The 22,944-nt window shown below is 39.2% G+C and overlaps 1 protein-coding gene across 7 annotated transcripts in view; it reads left to right on the plus strand.

The window, feature by feature from the left end:
- Positions 1–22,944, plus strand: part of NCOA2 (nuclear receptor coactivator 2) — a 298,607-nt gene that overhangs the window by 697 nt on the left and 274,966 nt on the right. For 2 of the 7 annotated variants that reach the window (XM_057497992.1, XM_036886212.2), the window contains exon 1: positions 124–237. The exons of 3 other annotated variants lie outside the window; for them this stretch is intronic. The gene's annotated coding sequence lies outside the window, so the exon portion shown is untranslated. Of the gene's footprint in view, positions 1–123; positions 238–299; positions 395–22,944 lie in introns of those variants that run through there. 2 more of the 7 variants (XM_036886213.2, XM_057497993.1) reach the window with 2 other exon arrangements.

Consider the following 22,944-nt stretch of genomic DNA (forward strand, 5'->3'; position numbering starts at 1 on the left):
AAGGACTGTTTTTGTGTGCGGGGACCGCTGGCGGAGTGCGCGGAAAACGGGAGTTGCATCCCGGTGGCGCCGCGAAGCTGGGGAGTTGGGACTGGGGGGTGGGGAGGGCGGGAAGCGGCGGGGAGACGCGGAGTCCCTGGGAGAGAAAGGAGGCGCTCCAGCGCTTTGCGAGAGCTCAGGAGACGAGTCCCGGGGCGCGAGGCGGGCGGAGGCTGCAGCCCGCGGCGCCGGCTAGAGGTGAGCCGGGGCGCGGCGCGGAGGCCGGGGGCGCGGGCGCGGCCCCCACCCGAGGAGCGAGGCGCCGGCCGCCCATCCCGATGCGGGGTTGGCGAGAACCGGGTTCCTGCGCCCTCGTGGGGAGCGAGGCAGAGACGGGAAGGTGGATCCTGAGAAGGTGCATTCTTTAATGGAATCGCGCACGACTGCAGCGGAGGGTGGGAGCCGGGCAAGGGGAGGCAGGACTGGAGAAGTGCTAGGGGTGTGTGAAGGTGAAGCGCGTTGTCAGGGGCGGCGGGCAGGCTGGGACGCTGGGAGAGGGGTATCCGCGGCCCGGCGGGCGGGCCGGGCCCGTGTCAGCGCCGGGGCGGGGGACGAGGGGCGTCGCGCGCGGCGGGCGGCTGGGAAGGAGCTGCGGCGGGCGGGGCGGCGGTGCACTCGGGTCGTGCAGGCCCGGCCGCGGTGGGGGCGGGGAGCCGGGGGCCGGACCGCGGCGGCGCCGGGCTGGGCTCGCCCCAGACTTAACTTTCTGGGTGCGGGCATGTGTGCCGGAGGCGCGCTGGGGCCGGGGCTGGGGGCGGGAGGCGGTCCGGGAGGTTCCGGGTCGGCTCGCCAGCGCCCCCTTTTCTCTCCCCCTCTCCCCGCCCCCGAAGGGACAGGCCCTCAGGGCCCCAGGCGGGAAGCGGGAGGGGCCCTCCCGGCCGACTCGCGCCGGTAACGCCCCCGGCCCGGGGACACCTCCCTGGTTCCTCTGGGGGCTGCTGGGGGAGGGGCCGGGGTCGTCGCTGCGGGCTGGAGCTCCCCGCCCCTCGCCCCTCCGGGAGTCCCGGAGGCGCCTCTTCCGAGATCGGAGGTGGGTCGGTCCCTGGTTAGCTGGTCCCTCCCTCTCCCCCTCCCCCTAGTGGTTTCCGGGGCCTGCGGGACCGAGGGGCGGGAATCGGGGACCCAAGCCCCTGGCACCGGCGCGCAGCTGGACTGAGCCTAGCGCCTTCTGGGTCTGTCACTGATAGGGGAAACTTTCCCAAACCCGAGACCAATTATGAACACCTTCCTCCGCCACCTCGTCCTCTAATCCCACTCCCACTCTACCTCCTCCAACGCCTTCCCCTCCCACCGACCCGAATCTCGCTGCGTGTGACTGATGGGGCATTGAGCCAATCGAAGGCGGGGAGCTGACCTGCCGGGTGTCTGTAAGCCAATCGTGGGGACCGGAGGGAGGAAAGGGGCGGGTTTTGATCCGGACCAGTTAGAGCAGAGTTGCAAGCGGGGCGGGGGAGTCATGGAGACGCCGAGCTATCTACTCCTGTCTATCCCTAGTCACCAGTTCCTTGGTCTCGTGGATAGTGTCACTTATATCTGCTCCGACCCGGGGAAGCATGTAGTTTGCACGCGATTTTGTATTTCCATGGTACCATAAGCAACATTGTCTTTGACACGACTAAGTCTAAAGCCACTTGAGATGTGGCAGTAACTCTTGGAGGCCCGTTTCTAAAATGGGATATATTGTAGTGATCGTGTTGTGGACCTCAGCGCCCGGTGTATGTGCTGAGGATCATAGGAGTTATGTTTACGTCTACCTCTGTTTCGCTCAGTTCAAACTTCAGCGTGGCGACAGTGAAATTTGAAAGGGTACTCTGAAAATGAAGACAGCGGGATAGCTTATGCCAATGATTATTGGGAGTGTAAATATCATTGTTTATAATAGCTTCACTGATTCCTTGTTTAATTAGACCGCCAATTTCCAAAGTGCACTTGAAAGTTCGGCATTTAGGATGACAAAAAAAGTTGTGGTTTACTTTATGCATTTTTTTGTTTTTGTTATTTTGCTCTGTCTTGCGTAAACAAAATGAAGTTAGGAACCAAAGCATCACTATTTGAAACATAAAGCATGGTATTTAAGGAACAACGCTAGTCAAAGAATATATTTGTCTACAGAGAAAAAGTCTGAGTAAAATGTAGTTTGCCACATTACTCCCACACAGAAAGAGTCATAAAAATAAATTATTTCAGTTTTTTCTTAAACACTGCTGAGTCGTACAGTGTGTGGGTACTTTTCTGGTTTATTAGACATCTTTGGTTGCTTTTTGCTGTTAAATTCAATCTAGAGACTTTCTCAACTCCTGACTTAAGAATACGGAGCATAGGTCTTTGCTTCTCTATGAAGATCACAGGTTGCTGGGCAGGAATAGCAGTCTTTTGAAAAGACAGCAGCCTGTTACAGCGCTGTGTGTGTGTGTGTGTGTGTGTGTGTGTGTGTGTGTGTGTGTGTGTGTGTGTGTGTGTGTGTGTGTGTGTGTGTGTGTGTGTGTGTGTGTGTGTGTGTGTGTAAAAAGACGGCAGCCTGTTACAGTGCTCTGTGTGTGTGTAAAAACAGCAGCCTGTTACAGTGCTGTGTGTGTGTGTGTGTGTAAAAAGACAGCAGCCTGTTACAGTGGTGTGTGTGTGTGTGTGCGTGTGCGTGTGTGTGTGTGTTGTGAGTGAACTCTTGTTCTTTGTTGGTGAGGTTAGTGCACTCTGACAGCAGCAAGGCTCTTTTCCCAACTGGCATTTGTAAAATCTTTGGGAGTTCGAAGAATGAGTAATAATAAATTGAGATGAATCCATTCATTTGTGATAAGTGTCCCATGAATTTAACTAATCTTGGGAGGGTTTTTTTAATTTGAGGTATTTTATGTGATGATATTTATTCTATACTGTTTTCTAACACTTACGAATATTGGGTTACTAAGAAGGAGCTGAAGGGGACTTAGTTTTGGAGAAAGGTATTTACCACACCCTATATATATGTTCTGTCATAATACACCATTTTAAAATTTATAATGTGAATTCCCAATCTGCTGTAATTTTGAGTGTTTATGTAGAACAAAAATTAATTGCATTTTGTTGTAGTCCTTAAGGTGTTATTTTAGTGTTAAAACAGTAAAAACCTCGAAGATAAATCATTCAGTTGCCAAAAGTAGAGTTTTTAAAATTAAACAACATTCAAAATTTGACAACATTCAAAACCCCCAATAATTAGTTAATTTAGGTCTGATGGCCACTCTGACGTGTGCCCTTCTCTTTTGTATGCTCAAGAGCAATACATTATTTACTTAATTCCCTACAACAATCCTTGAAAATGTTCTCAGATTCTTGGTGGTAGAGAGGCAAGTCCCCTAATGCCTGGCTTGGGGGGGAAAAAACCTCTCAAGCATATGGAGACATCTAGAAAAAGATGTGCATCGTCAGCTGTGATTCCATTGTGTGCTCTCAGACTGGATGTGAGCCTTCTTCCTCCTGGGAATTTCAGTCCTACCAGAGGAGTTCTTTGACTTTTAGATGTCAGAATACTGAGCAGAGGTTAGAAAAGAGCTCACCAATTATAAATTTAGAATTTTTTAGATAGTTTGGCTCTGATTTTAATCCTTGGGTTAAATATAATTTACATGACTTTAGAGGAGCATATTACTGGAAATGTAAAATGATAGGAATGGAGAGGAACTTGGGCTCTGGTATGAGGTAAAGCGGTAATGCTCCTTGCTTGGCTTTATCTGTGGTTACATCTTATTAAAGCTTTCCAAGTCTCAGAATCAAGGACATGTGAGCAGTGCTTTGATTACACAGCCTGTATTTAAGAATGCAGTGCCTTAGCTGTTTCAAATCACTTCAGGTTGAAATGTGACCCATAAGTTGACAGCTTGGATTTCTTAGAAAAAATTGTATTGTGTTGGGTTTATAAGTGATTCTTTTAAGCAGTCCTTAGGATGTTGGATAGCAAAAAAAAAAAAAAAAAAGGGTGGGGTCTCTAAACAGTTTTCTGGAATATTAGTTTCCTGAAATGCAGTGTGTCCTTATTTGATCTTTTGAACATTATTGTGTTGTGGTTGAAGTTATATTTAAAAGTATAATTAATGCTTAGCTATTTTGATGGCAAAACTGCTATTTATGAAATTACTAGCTTTTCAGTATTTTGTGTTTATATTTTGTTTGGTAACTTATGTTGTTATCTGCTCTATCAATTTTAAATGAAGAGAACAGGAGGGAGAAAAGTCACTGCTTTAAGGTATTGGTCTTTTATTGCAGTAAATTGTAAAGTCAGTGGTGAATCAGAATCTTCTCCCCTAATGAAAAATCAGACTATATTTACACACCAATAATGAAAGCCATTTAAGGGAGCACAGAACAAAACCCTGTTCTCCTTGGTATTTCAATCTCATTTTGCCTGTATGCCTGTTTTCTAAACAAAAAAGATGTTCTAGGTGTTCATGTGTTTATTTATTTTTTTGTCTTAAAGGCTTGTGGAAGGGTTTGTGAATTGCAAACTATAGAAAGAATATTATGTTATATTACTCTTTAAAATCTATTAAAAGTAGTGTCTGGGAAAGCTATAAAATACAGTTTCAATGTCACAGGCCCTCAATTCAGACAGCATAAAGGAAATACATACTTTATGAATTCTAGATGCTAATTTATAAATAGAGGTAAGACTGTAACTTCTGTGCGTATTTTAAAAGCTGGTGTAGTTTTTCAGCTATTGTGAAACTGAGGCAAACTGACTGAAAAGAAGTGGAGATCTTAAAGGTAAACTTGTATTATGAAAGTAACTGAAATGAGACGAGGTAGTCTCTTCAGGTAGATCATTGTACAATGGCTTTTAGAGCTAAGATTTTATGTTTATCCTATGAAATGTTCATCAGTGACCACATTTCTGGCTGGGATGACATAATGCAATCCTGGAAACGTTGATTCTGGGACAATTTTCTGTTGGTGCCCTAGTTGGAAATTTCTAGAGAATTAATTAAATAAGCAGTGAACCTATGGCAATATTGTTCACTTAGCTGCTTTTGAAGGTTTTGCACATGGTATCTTAGCTCTAAGAAAGAGGAGAGCTGCTTATACGTAGAAATTGTTAGCAACTAGTTACTTTCAGTTGATAGATATAGAGACTTGAATACAATTTTTACTTTGGGCCTCGATTGACAGATACATGGAGAATTGAAGTTAGATTAATTCTGGTATGGTTACGTTTTTTGGCAGCCAATTATGAACTCTTTAAGAAGAGTTCCCAATGGCCAACTTAAATCTCATTTTGGGTTTTTTAGATCTGGTCTTTGCATTCTTGCCTTATTTAACTGTTGTTTCATTTATTCAGTTGTTTATTTGATGAATATTTGAATGTCCTGTCCCAGCATTGGCAGTTTACTTTGATAGTAGTACAAACCATCCCTTACAATTCCTGTGATGAAAGAGGGAACACAGAGTGGGTGATGATTTTTTGGTAGAGGAGGATGTGGAAAGTGACATGTGCACCTTAATTCTCAATTTGCTTTGGTACTACAGATCAGTTCTTTTCTTGTGTGCAATTTTGATTATCAGAAAATTCTGTTTGATTTGGGTTTGGATTTTTTTTCTCCCTGTAAGGAGGATTATGTTTATAATAAAACAGCTTGGTAAATGTCCCCTTGACTGATCAGATTGCGATTAAATAGATTTCTTCTAATGAAGTATGAATATTATAATTAGTTTTTTTTTTTTTTACTTCCTCTGAAATCATGGTGTGTGTGTGTGTGGTCAGGATGGTAGTCTTTAGTTCATTGAATGTGACGGAAATCACTTGAGGGACCTCCCATTTCTGTGGATTGTCTGTGCAATGCTGCTACTTTGAGGCTAACATATTCTGGCCATTACCCACCCTGGGTTTCTTCTGAAGGATGGTAAGCTCTCTTGTACAGCCTTCACAGGTGTTCTGCTTTGGTGGTCAGTTTTTCTAGATGTAACTCATTCTTGCTCTTGACTGGTATGTCTGTACTGTGAGAGTAACAACAATACAACCTAAATGATAATAGTAGCTATCATTGAGTGCCATTATCCTGTTAGGGGCTGTTTGAGCTGTGCTCCATTATTTCATTCTTGCACAACCCTATAAAGTATAAGTTAACTCCATTTTACAGAAGCAGTTGAAGCTTAAAGGGGATTAAGTCATTGTGCCTGTGAGCAAAACTGGGGGAAAAATTACCTTTGACCAGTGAGTGAAAAAACTTCATAAATATCAGAGGGAGGTGAGTCTGAGAATGTCTTCCTGTTAGGAATCTGATAAAACTGGATGTTTTCAGGCTTCTTCTATGGTTCTCAGTTTAGTTGTTTAGTCCATAAAAAAGGATGAATAGATTTGAATAGTTCCAGTCCTATAAATTATATCAATAGATAGCCCTCAAATCCTTGCTTCAAGGCAGGCCTCTACCTGGACAGATACTACTTATCTGCAGCTTTTTTTTTGCCATCAGGCCAGTGGTTAACAATTCTTAACTTGCAGGATTCTTTCTTTTAGTTTTCAGAAAAATAAGAGCTGTAATGGATGAAGTACAGACAACTAACATTTGCTGAGCCCTTACTAAAAACCTGGTGCAGGGTGTGCTTTTGTAAGTTGCGCCCAGTAGCACAGCGAGGTAGGTAGGAACTCTTGTTATCATTCCTCTTACAGTTCAGGAAGTGGAGGCACAGAGCTGTCGCCTTGCCAAATGTCACACAGCCAGACTTCTGGAGAGGAATTTGAACCCAGGAAAACATTATCCCTTAGCCCTGTCCCTTTAACTTGTGTTCTTAGTAGCTGGTAGGCTACACTTCTCTCAGCGTAGTGTGGATGTGTCTTAGCCAGTGCTTTGTTGAGCTAACAGATCAGTAATTCTCCACTGGGGAAATGGGGAAGGATAGGAGTGTATTTGGAAAAAGCATATTCAGGTTGCCCATTGTTTTGCACAAAAGCTCAGAAAATAAGGTCAAGAAAACTTGATTGTGGGGGATAGGTAGAAAACAGATTGAGAGAGCATTATAGGGAATATAGGTTTAGAAAGGATGAAACACTGATACAGATATTTGGCTTCTTATTTCTTTAAAATGTATTTACTTCTAATATGTGTAATAATTAGGTGGTGACTGTGTGATCCATGTTTTGAAGATTTTTTTGCAATCCGTATAGCATGGATGACTTGGTGTCGAGATATTGTAGTCCCAAAAGGAGGCTGGTAATATATTCAGTCATCTGACTTCAGCTCTGCTATTTGTGGAATTCTTCTGTCTGCTCAATTGTTTGCAGGGAGCGAGGAGAGCTTTCAGGGAACTCTCTCACCTATGCACGTGTAGGTATCAGCATGCACTGCTTTTGTGGTCCAGATGCTGGGGACTGCAGACTTGTTGTCACGGATGAAAATGCAGTGCATGTTATTTTCTATTCATTTAGTGTGTCCATATGAAATGTGATCCCACATCTTCCAAGGCTTAACTTGCAGAGTGTGAGTTGTGGAAGTTCCTGTGCCTGACTGATCTCTCTGCCCGTTGAAGGACTCGTCTACATGAAGCTTCTCTTTTCTAGCAGATTATTTCTGCTTATAAAGCAGCTCATGAATCAAAGATGAAATGACTTCCCTGCCTTTGGTGTTACAGTAGCTTTTGTTAGAATATTTAATATTAATTTATCTTAAAATTTCAGATTCCATTGTTAATATGCTTAATAATACAAAGCTTTCAGTTTTTGTCAAAATGTAAATTAAGAAATTGAATTGCATTATCTTAGAAGAACCTATATCTTTACTTGAGTCATTTCTAGGCCATTGTTAGAGTCAAGTGACATGGAAAATTTAGGTAGTTACATGGATAACATGAAAAGAAAAATTTAATGTGCTTGTATATATATTCTCTCTATATATAATTGTTCATAAATATGTTTATTAGGTAATCATCTCTGGTTATGGTTGGCACATAGGTGGCAAATTCTTTGGCGTGTGTATTTTTTTATATTCCTAAAGTATATGAAAACTCCTTACTAAAAATCTGAATGTCAGGAGTATATGAATTTCTACAGATTTATATAATAGCATTTCTTGATACTGCAGAGTCTGGTTGTGATAGTTACAGAGACAGGCACTGGGGTCTTGAGGGTGCTTGAGGCGGCTTTGCTGTCCTGTGCCTGCCGCCTGTGTGGATGTGGGCTAGGGTGTGCTGTGCACTAAGGCTAATAAGCTCCAGCATGGCTCAGTACTTTGAAGTGAGGGTGGAATGATAAATAATGGCACAACTTCAGATACTTCAGTTTGGGTGTACATTTTGTCCTTCTTCTTTCCTGGCTTTCTCAATTTTTTTCTTACTGTTGAAGATGGAAGATGGGTGGCAGTGAAGGGAGCACAGTCAGGTTTACGGGGTCAGTCTGTTACTCTCATTGAGTTTCACTTATGATCATGATCTACAGTTTCTCTCTTTATCAAACAGATTTGCTCTGCTAACAGCGCTTCGTGAAGAAGCGCTCTGTTTGTTCGGAAAGCCATCAGTTGGAAACAGGCCACTTCCAGGCATGGCGCCGTAATGGGCCCGTTTGTGCTTGGAAGTTGGTTGGTTGCTAGACAACATGGTGGTCCAGCGGACTTGGTGGCTGAGCCTCTGCTGTCTAATAGGATCTCTTGGATTGAGTATTACATTCCCTAGCGCTTATGTATTTTATTTCTCCCTGTTTAAGGAAATTGTCACAGACTCCGTAATGTTAGATGTCTTGAAAGTGTTCATTAGATTCAAGTGGTCAAATGGTGTATGTTGGAAATATGAAGGTGATTTAAAATTGGTGAAAATTATAAGCAAACCCCTAAAGTCTTAGGAGTGCCTGCCTCTTGGAGTTTGTGGTAGTGTATTGTATTTTCAATTTCTGCAATTCTATTTTGAGACATTATATACCAGGTCTCCTCATTGCTGTTTAATATTGTTATCATAATCCCTTAAGGCTTTTCTGTAAAAGTGTGATGTAAAAATATTTATTCCGTTAAAAAAAAATGTCATTTTATTGTATTGCACCACCAGCGTCTTTTCTAAATAAATAGGTATAAATCATGGAACCCAGTGTAAGAAATGGAATTAACATAAAGATTTTTTATTTATGCTGCATTATCTTGTATTATAAACAAGAGCTGTGTACAATTAAGAATTCTAATAAATGAAAGGCTTTAAGCTTTAGACAGAACACAAGAAAATGGCATGATACTCATAGTGAACTGAACATAGTGACAGCAACAATTGACAGGGACAGAAATGGACAAAATGCCTGGACTTGAAGGACATCAGAAAACAAAACTGAGGCATTGTCCTTTTCTGGTTAAAGGACACGTGTAAGACAACAGCGTTCTTGTAAGCACTGTTGATCTCATTGTAATAGTAAATATTCTCACTTTGAGAAAAGGTATTCATGACGAAATAGAGTCAGGAGAAGGGAGCCCCAGATTTTCAGCACCAGTCGAGAGAAGCCCTGTGCAGGAAGGATCTGGGCCTGGTCACATCTACCTGGCCCTGCATGTTGGCTGCAGGGGAGCTGGCCACCTGCAGGGATCCTGATTTTCACTAGAAGAGGCCCTCAGCTATTTTCTTCCTCTTTTCACTCATCACTGTAGGCAGCTGCTGGAAGAGAAGGAAGAGCCTGTGGTAGATGGAGCATGGGGTGAGTCCCAGGGCACTGAGGTCCCAGGTGCTCACCTGCACTATTGTTTTCTGCATTGGAATCTCCCACCAGAAGCTGGCTGGCTGTCATGTGTAGTTCTTCTGATCTCTGCATCCTTAATTCTGGAACAGGAAGGCAGTGCTGATGGCCTGTGCCTTTGAAGCACCACTGAGCCCCACAGCCCTTCCACCTCCGTGCTCTGTATTACCGTCCTGAGCATGTGGGAGGTTCCTTTCCCTTTTGCAGGTGAGAAATGAGGGGACTACTCTACCGAAGAGCAGATAGACTAGATGAGGCAGGGGAAGGCCTTCTGGGGCTTGTGATTGTCAGGGCTGTGCTTCTTGGCTTTCACCTGGCTTGGCCTTCAGAGGAATGAGGGAAGCCAATGCCTTCTCACCAGGTGGTAGAGTTTTCCTGGCTGTGCAAGCCCTTTTCTATTCCTTTTTTGAGAAATTTCCTACTGAGGTCTCAGGTGTCTGTACCAGCTTCACTCCCAATTTTCTGCACCTGCCTCAATTGTTCATAGATGTTTACTCTCTTCAAGAAAGGGACGGAGTGTATAATGGTGGAAAAGACAGGAAAGTCATTCAGAAAGAAACTGGAGGCAGTCTAGAGAGGAGTTGTGTTGAATCTAGGCTTTTAAAGAGGTTAGGACCATGCAGATGGAAAATAATCAGTGCACAAGAGTAGCCTTGACTGAAATCTATAAATGATTGAAGGTATATACAAAATAAATTCAAAGTAGCAGGTACGTATCTTTTCGGCATGAAAGAGTTTAAGGACATACTACTGGGTTGTCAGCTTACGTACTTGTTACTTTAAGTGGAATAAGCTGCTTGTACAGACTTTTTTTTTAAGGTTTAGATAAATGAAGGATTATTTCATAACATGTTAGTAAATTAGAATGCTTGATATACTTCCTTTGAAATTTAATATCAAGGAGAAAAACCATGGACTAAAATGCTTTGACAAAACTGGCATTAAAATTTGTCTATTTTGTTGTATAAAAATGCTTAAAATGATTGTATGCATTGGCTTGTCTGAGTGAAACAAGTACAGTGGAAAATTGTACCTGTTTTCTTACTGTTTTGCAAAAATTGGAGGAATAGAGTGGAGTGAGAGAGAGAGGGAGTATGTGTCTGTTTTCATTCATTTTCCCTCTTCTTCCAAATAGCATATAGAACAGCTTTAAGGGTTTCATTTTTAAACTGTATTTTGGATTGATTTAACAAATTCTCTTTTAAGGGAAGTCATTAATAGATTGATCTTCCCAAAATACCCTTTTATAATAATATAATTTGCCAGTCTATCACTACAAAACGATATTTCTGCACACCTACCAAATAGGTCTGTGTCTTACACCAGCTTTTGACTCTGTTAGTCTGTTCTTCGTGACCTCCTGTGAGCATGTGTTAACTATACAAGCTATTCCCTTTGATTTGCCTAGAGAAAATGAGACATTCTAAACTTTAGGAAGCAATCCTTTATATAAACTCAGTTTATTGGGGGTTTATATTACTGATCTTAGTTAATAGCAAAATATACAATCAAAAAGATGGGGTCCAACAATATTCAAAGTTATCAATAAGGTGCTTATTAACATTGATTACAGATTTTCAAAAAAATGTTCTATAGAAAAAGAAGGAAGTCTCCTTACCTGAAATCAGAAACACTAGAGACTTAAATTTTTGGTTTTGTTGCTTCAGTAAAACTGAACATTTTCCACACCCGGGCTTATTAACTTTTCTCCTGCAGAATATTTTGACACTATGGTAAGAAGAGGGATTAGTAATCTCTGTTTATAGTGGAAAGAGGAGAAAAAAGGTAAGGGAAATTCAGTAGTTCTAGAAAGGTAATAAAACAAAACCAAACACAAAGAAAGTATACCAGGATTGACACTTAAATACTTCAACTGAAGAAGTGTTAAAAAAGAATGAAAGTGCCACTTGAAGGGCTGGTGGCTCAGTAGATAATGAAATTATACAAGTATCCAAAGAGCAAAGCCCTACAGTCCACGCATTAATAATATACTGTGACAACACTTGCAGAAAATATTCTTAGCCTTCTTACCAAATCTCTACTTAAACAACAGTTCCTTATTTTGTGGGATCATTTTATTTGCAGATTGAGTTAGAAGGTTATCGAGAGAAGGTTATCATCTCTTCATGTTGTGTCACCAGCCAGTTATGTATTAAGTAGTAGAAACAGTATACAAGTCAGGTGGAAAAGCAGGGTGGTGCTTTGTGATGGGCAGTGTCACCGATCTCTCTCCCTCTCTCTCTCTCTCTTGGATCCTGTGATGCTTCAATAATGGAGTAGAACAAATGGCTAAGTAACAACTACTTCAGTGCTGTACATGCTTTCTCTTTCTTTCTCCCTCTTCCCCTCTGTGTTGTGTGTGTGTGTGTGTGTACTAGATGAACTATTTGAATGTAAGTTACAAATGACCCTTTATCCATAAAGCACACATTGCTGTAAATTAAAGGCATTATCTTATATAACCACACACAGTATTACTATTAAACCTAAGAACACTAATATCATTAAATATCAACTCTGAATTTTTCCATTTGTCCCCCCCAAACTGTCAGAGCTTTGGGTTTCAAACAGGATCTAATCAAGTTCACTCATTGCATTTGGTTCTGTAGTCTCTTTTAATATTAAACAGTTCCTCTAAGTTTTGATTTGTTAAGACATTGACTTTTTAAAATGTTTATTTCTTTAAATTAAAAAATTTTGATTGTGGTAAAACACATAAAGCCATCTTACTCATTTTTTAAGTGCACAGTTCAGTAGTGTTAAGTGAATTCACATTATTGTGTAACCAGAAGTGTTAGGAAATTAAGTTGTTAAATATATTAATGGATTTGGTCATGGCTGAAGACCTTTTCTTGGCCTATCCTTTCTGAAGTCCTTTTAGGTCTGGGCTTAGAAATACTTCCTATAAATACATCATAAGGAAATATACCTCATGCTATGAGGGATGCAAACACAGAGTAATAGTATCAGCCTGTGAGAATGTTTGCAGCAGAGAACTGGAGTTTTTTCCTCCTAAGAAGTGGTAGATTTCTGTTTTAGGCACAGGAGGGGGTTGAGATTAAGACACTGATTTTATAGGACACTTGACTGAGTAGAAAACTTTTACTCAAATACTTTTTTGGAGTAACATTGTAGAAATATTCTATATATGTATGTACATACAGAAACATTTCCTGGGGTTTTTTGGAGTGTGGCAACTTGAGTTTCTTTTTCTTTAAAAAAAAATTTTTTTTTTAGTTTCTTGAATTCATTTGACTAATCCATAATTTTGAATTGGAAGGTTTCTATTTCCTTTCTCTTTTTTTTGCAGTATCTTCATTTGTTCTCCCTTCTGACTTTTCCTATCTGATTTTCAGCTTTAGTGTCTTTTTAACCTCCTCATCCCTTTCCTATTTGAGAACCTTATCAAAGCATAGTAGAGCCCTTTCTTCCCTTATGAATCACAGTGGAGATCTGAGGTTCATTCTCACTTTGAGAAATAAGAGTGTAAAGGTAAAAATCATTGACAGACATGCAGTGCACACCAGAGAGGTACTGGTTAGTCATTGCCTAATCCAGTAGAGAAGTGGTAATTATTCTTAATGTAGGTCTGGAAGCCTCAGTGTAAGCATTGTGGGTGGGAAAAACACCAGCACTCAAAGAAAACAAATAACACAAGAATTGTAATAATCCCAGGATAACTCTCAGCTTGAAAATTTTAGGCTTCAGAAAAAAAAGCAAAGACAAAAACTGAAGTTTTCTTCTTGTACTCAAAGTAATACTCTTGGAGGTGGAGCATTGTTAGGCTAATGGCCATGGATCCTGCACTGCATCTCCTTGCCCCCCAACAAAAAAACCCAAAACATGCTACTCAGGAATAATGAGAATTTATCTTGAATTAATATTTAAACTGGGATATATATGCTTAGGAGATATAAAGAGACAGTAGGAATGGAAAGAAAAGTGGGATTGTACATATAGGCCTCTTTATTTAGCAAATACAGGCAATTTTAAGATGATGAGAATTTAAAATAAGTGACTCCGAAATCCTATTTTTCTGATTGTTGTTTTTGCAAAACTTTCCTGAAATGCCTTACAGACATACTAGATGCTATCCTCCTTGTTCTTGTCATTTTATATATATTGCACTGCTTTTAAAAAATGTTGGCATATACAACAGAAGGAAATACAGCAACAGACTCACAGAGTCCAAGAAGGGACTAGCAGTTACCTAAGGGAAGGGGTGGGGAAGGATGGGGAGGGAGGGAGGGAGGGAGAAGGGGGATTAAGAGGCACTGTAATCTCCAATCACAATATAGGTAGGTCAAGGGGAAGGTAATGCAGCACAGAGAAGACAAGTAATGGCTCTATAGCATCTTACTATGCTGATGGACTGTGACTGCAATGAGTTGGGTGGGAGACTTGATAATATAGATGAATGTTGAAACCCACAGTGATGTTCATGAGAAACCTTCATAAGATTGTTTATCAATGATACCTTAATTAAAAAAAAATGTTAGCATATTGGAGAGGGTGGGACAAAAGGTATTGTAGTTGCATTTCTAAGGGGCTCTGTGCTATATCCCAAGCAGAGATGGTAGCAGCTTGTCAGCTGGGATGGAGGTACTTCAGGATTCTGAAATGTAACCAAAACAGGGACATTAAGGGCAGCGGAGCTGGGGCAGGGCCAAATATAATATAAAAAGGTGGTATTTTTGTAAAGCATCGTTATATAAAATCCTCAGAAAATGAGTCCTTGTGTATCTAATTTTTTATTCCTTTAAGCAGCTCAAATATTTAGATTAGTCATTTAGGAGATAATAGTTTTAAAGTATGAACTATTTTTCTGTTTTCTAAACTGATTTGAAATGTGCTAAAATTCACTGAGGTCTGTGAGATATTCTGAGATATTGATCTGTTTGTCTCTCCAATAAATAACTGTAAACCACAGGCCCCACACTGTGGAACTCTGGGTAACTCCTGGACTTGCCTTTTTCTCTCTGTGTGTGTGTGTGTGTGTGTGTGTGTGTGTGTGGTTAATAACAGTCCTTTTTCTCCTTTCTGCTTTTCTGCATTTTATCTGCTGTGAGTTTGGAAATCAGATAACCAGGTTTGTTTGTTTATTCAGCAAAAATTTAATGAGCATTTCCTATATATACCAGACAATGAAAATACAAAGACTTAAAAAGAAATGGCCCTGTTCCTTGAATAACTCACAATTTAGGGAAGGAAGAGTCATATGGATAAGTAGTTACAATATATGCATTAGAATAGAAAATTAGAGTAGAGGGCCAGGAATACTTTATGGGAGCAAACAGTTCATTTTGTAAGGTGAGGAAAGGCTTCAGCTGCTGTGGTGTTTGATTTACACCTCAAAGGCTGACTGAGACTTCCATCAGAGAAGAGGGAATGAGAGAGTTGTGTTCATAGGATGAAGATAGAAAATGTTATAGTATGTTGCTACTTCCTTCTATTTTACATGCACTTTTATTAGTAAGATCTGCAGGAGACTCTGAAACTCTTAGCACTAAAGCTAGCAATGTAACTTTAGAGCAGAGAATTTGGGACATTTAGTTTGAATGTTTAGAAAGGAGCCCTTTTATTCTTGTGCCTTTTCATTTCTTGCTTGTATTCTGTATTAGGGAGTTCTGCTTGCTGTTGCTACATAATATACCAGCTTAAACGTGGGGGCATTATGCTCACAAATGTTTCTGCTCAGGATTGGGAAGGGCATGATGGGTAAGCTTATCTACATCGTCCTGCCTGGCATCTCAGCTCGGGAAGACTGAAAGCCTGGGCTGAGTCAGCACTCTTCACTGGTATCAGTGGGAAGCTTGCTCACTTACATGCCTGGAGTTTGATGGAGGCTGGTGGCTAGGCCCTCAGCTGAGTTAAGGCTAGAATAACTCCACATGGCTTCGCTTGAGCTTCCTCACAGCATGGTAACATTCTTAAACTGTATCTAATGGGATTTTAGATAGATGGGTTGAAGAACTTACTGATAAAAACTTAGACTTTTGTTTTTTAACCAGAGGGAAATTTGTATGATTTAAAAGTAACCTTAATAATGATTAAGTATATATTGCCTATGGTTAGACCTGTTTCCTTAACCGAGTGATTTAATGTTTCAGAGTCCCAATTTCTGTTTTTGTTGAATGGGAATAATAATAAAATACACAGAGTGGTGAGGATCAAATAGAAGGTTTTACTATTAATGAAACCAGAATGAATTAGATGATTTTCTGTTTATCATTAAGGAGGATTGCAGGACATTAGTTAATCTTCCCCAAATTTTTCTTTAAATTCTGTAATTATCTTTCTCAAATAGAGAAAAATGTGGCCTTTTATTATTTTCCTTTCCTATTCATGTATTTACTGTGTAGAACTCTTGATTAAATGATAATCACATATATTTTTGGACTGTTGGTTTTACCAGAAATGTTTCTAGGGAGTTAGCCCTGAAAGCCACTTCTGATATGAGTAATAATTAACACAGGCCCCTCTGAAAGCTCCTGAATGGTGCTGCTTCAGCAGATCATGTCATAGATTAAGTAGCTTTTTAAAAAGTTACTGCTTTTCATGTGGTGGGAGTATTGATGATGGAGTTCTTATTCAGAGTCTCCAGTCCAAATTTTGGAGTGCATGTATTGTCTGCTTTGCTTATCAAAATGGAACTTCCATGGTCTTATTGAGACTTAGAAAAGTATGGGTGGGTCTTTTGCTTCTTTAAAGAGACTCTTCAAGTGACTCTCATAGGTATGGTGGGAAGCTGGAGTTGAAGGTACTCTGGTCATGGTCTTGAGCCGAGGTACGGGCATGGAACCCTCCTTCCAATGGGAATACCAGGAACCTGAGATGAGTAGAGGGTTAGGGGCAGTTAGTTTGGAGATTACCAGTCAAGACTGCTGTCAGTGTCCATGTACTATTTGAGCTCACTCTTTCATGTTAAGAAATATCTCAGTAGAAGAAAGATAAGAAAACCACACACCAAATTAACTATAATGACATTTAAAGTACCACCAACCATAGACTAACCTTTTGGGAGAGGCATTTCAGTCTTAAGGATAAAATGAAAGTAAAATCTTTCAAGATCTTGTCATTAGTTCATAGTCACTTTTGTGAGATGATGTCACTGAAGGGCAGCAGTAGGGCTGTAAAACTCTTCTAAGAGAATTTACTAATAACTGGTGGCATGCTGTGTTGGAAGATGTTAATATTACATATCCTGCAAACTTTGGAGTTCTTTTGAGTGCAGGAGTTTTTAATTGTATGAAGTTGGTTTGGAGTAGCATTTTAGAGAGGCGTTGTCTGAATTGTGGTCTGCCTCCATCATTTGAACAAGTGTGACATTGTGTCCCAATTTCCTTAAATGTTCACTGTTATTATCATTACTTTGGATTTCCTTCATGATCAGTGTTAAACACATAATTGGTGTTCAACAGATCTTGATTAGTTATTTGGGATTGCAATGCAGAGTAGAATATTTTAGTTTCAAGTTGAGCTTGATTCAAGGAACTACTTAGGATGTAATCCCGAAGACTAGAACCACTTATTTGAGATTATTTGTGGTTAAGATTTTTAAGCTACCTTCCTTTATCAGTTAATGCATGTTCTAGAAATACAAAGTGCTCTGCAGCACTCTGTGTGACAGAGTCTGTAAGGACACAGTAGTTGTCAGCTGTTAAGTAATTGTGTTACTATTCTGATTATAGAATGATAATAATCACATAATGTTTTAGCACCTAGTAGGTCTAATTCAGTGATTCTCAACATGTGGGATTGGGGAGAACAAAATTATTTGATATATCATTTGGTCTACCCACATTCTTGTCTTTTACAGCCATGTGGTCACTTGGTAATTGAAGGTGAAGCAGGTGACTGCTGTTTATGCAGAAGATTGAGACTGAGGGTGATTTAAGTCAATAGGGTTGAAGCTCCATATGTTTTGGAAAAATTGGGGGGGTTATTTTTAAAATTATTCGGAGGTGGTGGAACATTTTAATTATATTAAAAATATCAGAAAAATAAAGTACATAAAATTCACCCTTGTTTTCAATGCTTGTTTGACATATCTAAGTATTGATCTTAGAAGTGAACAATGGTATTCTCTACAAAGAGATTATACTTAGATTTCTTAAAGAAATATCTAGTGTTGGAATCACTTGACTGGTTTTGATTATTATTTAAAACCCCTTTCTTTTGAGATAATTACTACATAAGGCTTGAGGGTTTTTTTTTAGACTAGTTCGGACTGTGGCTTAAAATACAGTAATTTCCTCAGAAAAAAATGAAGGTCTTGTTAAGAATGGTTGGCTATAATGCACCAAAATCAGGTATTTGTTTTTCTTGGAGCTTGAAGCTGTAATCCTGTAATAGGTGCTACAAAACCACTTGAAAAAACCAAGGAAAGCCAAGTCCCTTTAGTCATTCTCCACCTCAGTGGTCTTCATTGTACAGTTTAGTTAAGTCTAATCATTAGTAATAGTTTTGTTTCCCATAGGGATAAGTTGACTCTTGAATTTTTCAGTATCTGGCCTATTCCACAGATAAATTGACATTTCACAAACTGTAATGAAGAATGCCTGTATTCACTTAGGTTTGCCCACATTTACTACCACAAATGGAGTACACTCATTTACATAGAGATGATGGCAGACTTTATATAGCTAAATTCCCTAATGTGGAATTTCTGAATCCACAGGGAGAGATGAGATAGTTACAGTTACCAGTAAAGAACATTCAGAAGCTCTGTTTATGAAGTTAAAAGGAATAAATGCCTTCTGTTATTAGTAGAGTGTGAACAGAGCATTTGTGAATAGCATAAAGGAAATTTCTAGAATGATTGTAATCTACCTCTACCTATAGAATATAACCATTTAAAAATGGTTGGTTTAAAGGACTCCGATTTAAATATGTAAATCTCAGTAACACCGTTATACTTCAGACTTAACATCATTACTTCACTTTCAGTCAAGCTTCTGACCCTGGGTCTCTCTTCAATGGGTAATTACAGGTTAAGGAACTAAAGCAGAAGGAGATGACAATTCCAGGTCTAGCTCCTCCTTGGTGAACATTTTTCCTTTTAGGTCTTATTGTTGCACATTCACATGGGAAATAGTGGAACCTCATTTACTGCCCAACCCTCTTCATTTCCCTGTTGCCTTAGTCGCTTGGCAGGACTTTTCTGGAAGCACACAGCTGTGCACTATATCTGAAACCCTGTTTGTCTTGGTGCTGCTCTATCTAGTGTTTACCCTTTCGGATAGATGTCACTGAACTGGATGTGAAAATTCACTATCTTTCTACCATTTTCCTTAGTTTTTCATATTTGTTTTTAATCTTGAAAAAAGAGCATTAATTAGTAAGTCAAATGAGCTATTCAGTCAGAGCTGTGGAGTGCCATCTGTAGTTTGATGTGCCATATCAACTCATATTTGAGCTTTTAGCAGGAAAAGTGATACAAAATTGCAAGGCATTATTATTAACACAGCTGATCCTACAGTGAACCAGGGTTAGAAAATGAATCTTGGGGAACAAACTGCTTTTTCCATATCAGTTGTATTACCTTTCTGAAACATGTGATAACATTTTGTAATTTACTAGTTGGTACATATCAGTTTGCTATCTTGAAATGCAACCATGCCCTAACTTGAATCAGACCCATTTTAACAAAGAAATTAATTTCCATTCAGAATAGATATATGCTAACTTCCCTCCCTGGTTCACCTTCTGGAATTCCTTGGCAACAGTATCTAATAGCTGCATTTTGATTTCTAGATAGAGTTGGTGGGCCTGGAGCAACAAATACTCAAGCTTTCCCAACATGGAATCTTACTGTTTATTGGTCATCCATGACTTCATTATATTGCGGCCAAGATATAATTGACATATAACATTGTGTTAGTTTGGTGGGCAACATAATGATTTATATTGCAAAGGGATTACCACAGTAAGTTTAATTGATGCCCATCATCACATAGTTAACATTTTTTTCTTGTGATGAGAACTTGTAACTTCTTTCATGTAATACATTTGGATAACTATAGTCACTATGCTGTTCATTGTGCCCCCAGAACTTAACTTGTCTTAAAACTGAAAGTTTGTACCTTTTGATGACCTTCACCCATTTGCCCCACCCTCTATTGACAGCCATCAGTCTGTTCTCTGTTTCTATGAGTTAGTTATTTTTTTTATTCCACATATAAGTGACATCTTACAGTATTTGTCTTTCTCTGTCTTATTTCAGTTAGGATAATGCCCTCAGGGTTCATCCATGTTTTGCAAGTGGCAGAATTTCCTTCCTTTCTTTATGGCTGAATAATATTCCATTGTGCACATGCACCACATTTTCTTTATCCATTCATCCATCAGTAGGCCCTTAGATTGTTTACATGTCTCAGCTATTATAAATAATGCTGCAGTGAACATGGGTTGGCAGTGGGGCAGGGGTGCAGATATTTCTTTGAGGTAGTGATTTCATTTCCTTCAGATGTATACCCAGAAGTGGAATTGCTGGATCATATGATGGTTCTGTTTTTAATTTTTTGAGGAACCTCCATACTATTTTCAATATTGGCTGTTCAGTTTACATTCCCACCAACAGCTCATAAGGGTTTCCTTTTCTCTGCATCTTCATCAACACTTGTTATTTCTTATCTTTTTGATAATAGCCATTTTAATAGGCATGAGGTGATAACTCATTGTGGTTTTGATTTGCATTTCTCTGATGATGTAGTAAGGTTGAGCAGCCTTCCATGTACCTGTTGTCCATTTGTATGTCTTTGGAAAAATGTCTATTCAGCTCCTCTGCTCATTTTTAAATATGAATGTTTTCTTACTTTTGAATTGTCTGAGTTCCTTATATATTGTGGATGTTAACTGCTTGCCAGATATATAATTTTCAAATATTTTCTCCCATTCAGTAGGTGGCCTTTTCATTTTGTTGATGGCTTCCTTTGCTGTTCAAAATATGTAAATAAATAAAAGCTTCACAGTATGCCTTATAACCCTTTGTTCTAGCCAGTTAATTTACTATTATAATCCAGCTAAAAACTTGGAAGTTCTTGGTTGTGAAAGTGCTCTGCAGACAGAAAACTGCTGCTCTGCATCTGGCCTGTGGGCCTTCCATGGCTTCCAGGACAATCACTCTTCTAGGAGACGTTTGCCAATGGCCTTGGCCCATCCATGATATTCTTCCTGATCTTTACCAGTGCTTATTACCCAAGAACACAGGTTTGGCTATCTTAGCTTATCTCATGTTCTAATTTTTTTTCTGTATGTATTGAGTTTTTGTGTCTTTAATGAAATTATTAAGTCCCTTCAGCAGCAAGTTGGGGTAATGAAAAGTGAAAGGAATTTTGATTTAGATATTTTGGGCTCAGTCAGTCTCCTCTACCCATGAATTGGAGGCATAGGCAAATTCCTAGCTTTTAAAAATATTCTCATGTAATATAGTTAATGATTCTGTAACATCTTTCTACGAAGATAGATAGTAACCAGCCTAGAGGGGTGAGGATTTAATAGTATGGGTAACTGTTCAACCACTGTGTTGTACATTTGAAACCAATGTAAGATTGTATATCAACAATACTTCAGTAAAAAAAAAAAAAAAATTCTCATGTAATTCACCTAACTCACATCACAGGATTGTGGAGAGTAAATGAGAAAATATAGATTAAATGCTTTACAACCTGTAATATGCTATAGCATATATTATTTTTTGTGGTTATGGGCATGTTTAAATATAGCCATGAGATCTTAAACTTTATAGTATTTGGATCAGCTGTTGGCTCTAAATGGGAGCTTCAGAGGTTATTGGAAAATGTCAAGTAAAATGTGTTATATTTTAAAAATTATCTAGCTTGGATCTTTATGTCACATACTTTATTATCTCCACTTCAGTTTTGCATTTCTGTCATCACTTCTGAAAGCTTGAATAACATAAAAAGTATTATAATTTTACATTTGGTATTTGTGTGGTGTTGCTGTAATAACACCATTTTACATTCTAGGCTGTAAAAGAAAATACAAAAATACTTTTCCATGATTAGTGTTAATGTCTGTACAGCATTAGCATTTTACCTTTGTAGGATTCTATATAAGAACTTTCATCAGAGTCCTCATATATATTCAATGAGATAGAATTAACATTACTTCCTTCATTTTAACAAAGGAGCATTGAAACAATGGAACTTGATATTATAGTTGAGTTAAGATTAGGGTTCAGGATCCCATGGTGGATTAAAATGCATTTAAATTTACCTTGTTCTTGGGCTGTCTTTCTGTGCAGTTTCCTGAAATTCCTGAAATTAATTTTTTTGGTGTTGGCTTAAAGTCTTTCACAGTTTAAAAAATTATTATGAAAACATTAAAACCTATTAAAAATAGACAGAATAATAAAGTGAATTCCCATGAATGGAGCCTCTATATCTTTACTCACTACCCACCCTCAACTATTTTGAAGCAAATTCCAGGTACATCATTTCATCTTCTTAAGTGATTTTATGAAGAACAGAATTTCATGTATCATATATGAATTAACAAATCCTGACTGAAGGAACAAAATCCTGGGCTGTTCAAATTTTTTAAAGTTTTGCTTCATGGTGGGGTAATAGTAGATCACTGCTCTGAGGGTCAGGGAGTGACCCCCTTGATGCTAAGAAATGCCAGTAACAGTCTTACAGTCTGGGGAGGTAGACAGTCTAATAAAAAGCTCTAAATTTTAGGATCTAGAGGGCAGAGGGATCTTGTCATTTTTGCCTAGCACAGTACCTGGCGCATTGTAGATGCTAATCTGTTGAGTGAGTGATAAAAATTAATTTGAAAATGAATTCTTACTTGTATTCATTATCATTTGGAATTTAAAGCGGGGAGGGAAGGGAAAAGGGAGGGCAGAGAATGAAACAATTTGCCTTGAGGAAGAGAGACAATTAAATTTGTCCGAAAACCAGTTCCTGAAACCTAGGAGAATCTCTTTTGAAGAAGTTATGTGAAGTATATAAGCAAGTGGTAAGTAATAAATATGACTACTAAATTAAACTGAGAATAAGTTTAAAGCTTGTATGTATAATATACATAGTATATACATATATATAATTGAATACTATATTATTCAGTTATTAAGCTGCAGTTGATTTATGGCATTACTGGTACTTACTTTCATTTTTTTTCCTCACATAAGAACCTGCTTGACACTTATTCCCTGTCTTATTTATTTATAGAAGGCATAAACTGTATGTTAAATACATGTTTGCATATTC

The sequence above is a fragment of the Manis pentadactyla genome, chromosome 3 (genome assembly GCF_030020395.1).
Source record: "Manis pentadactyla isolate mManPen7 chromosome 3, mManPen7.hap1, whole genome shotgun sequence".
NCBI classification, from domain to species: domain Eukaryota; kingdom Metazoa; phylum Chordata; class Mammalia; order Pholidota; family Manidae; genus Manis; species Manis pentadactyla.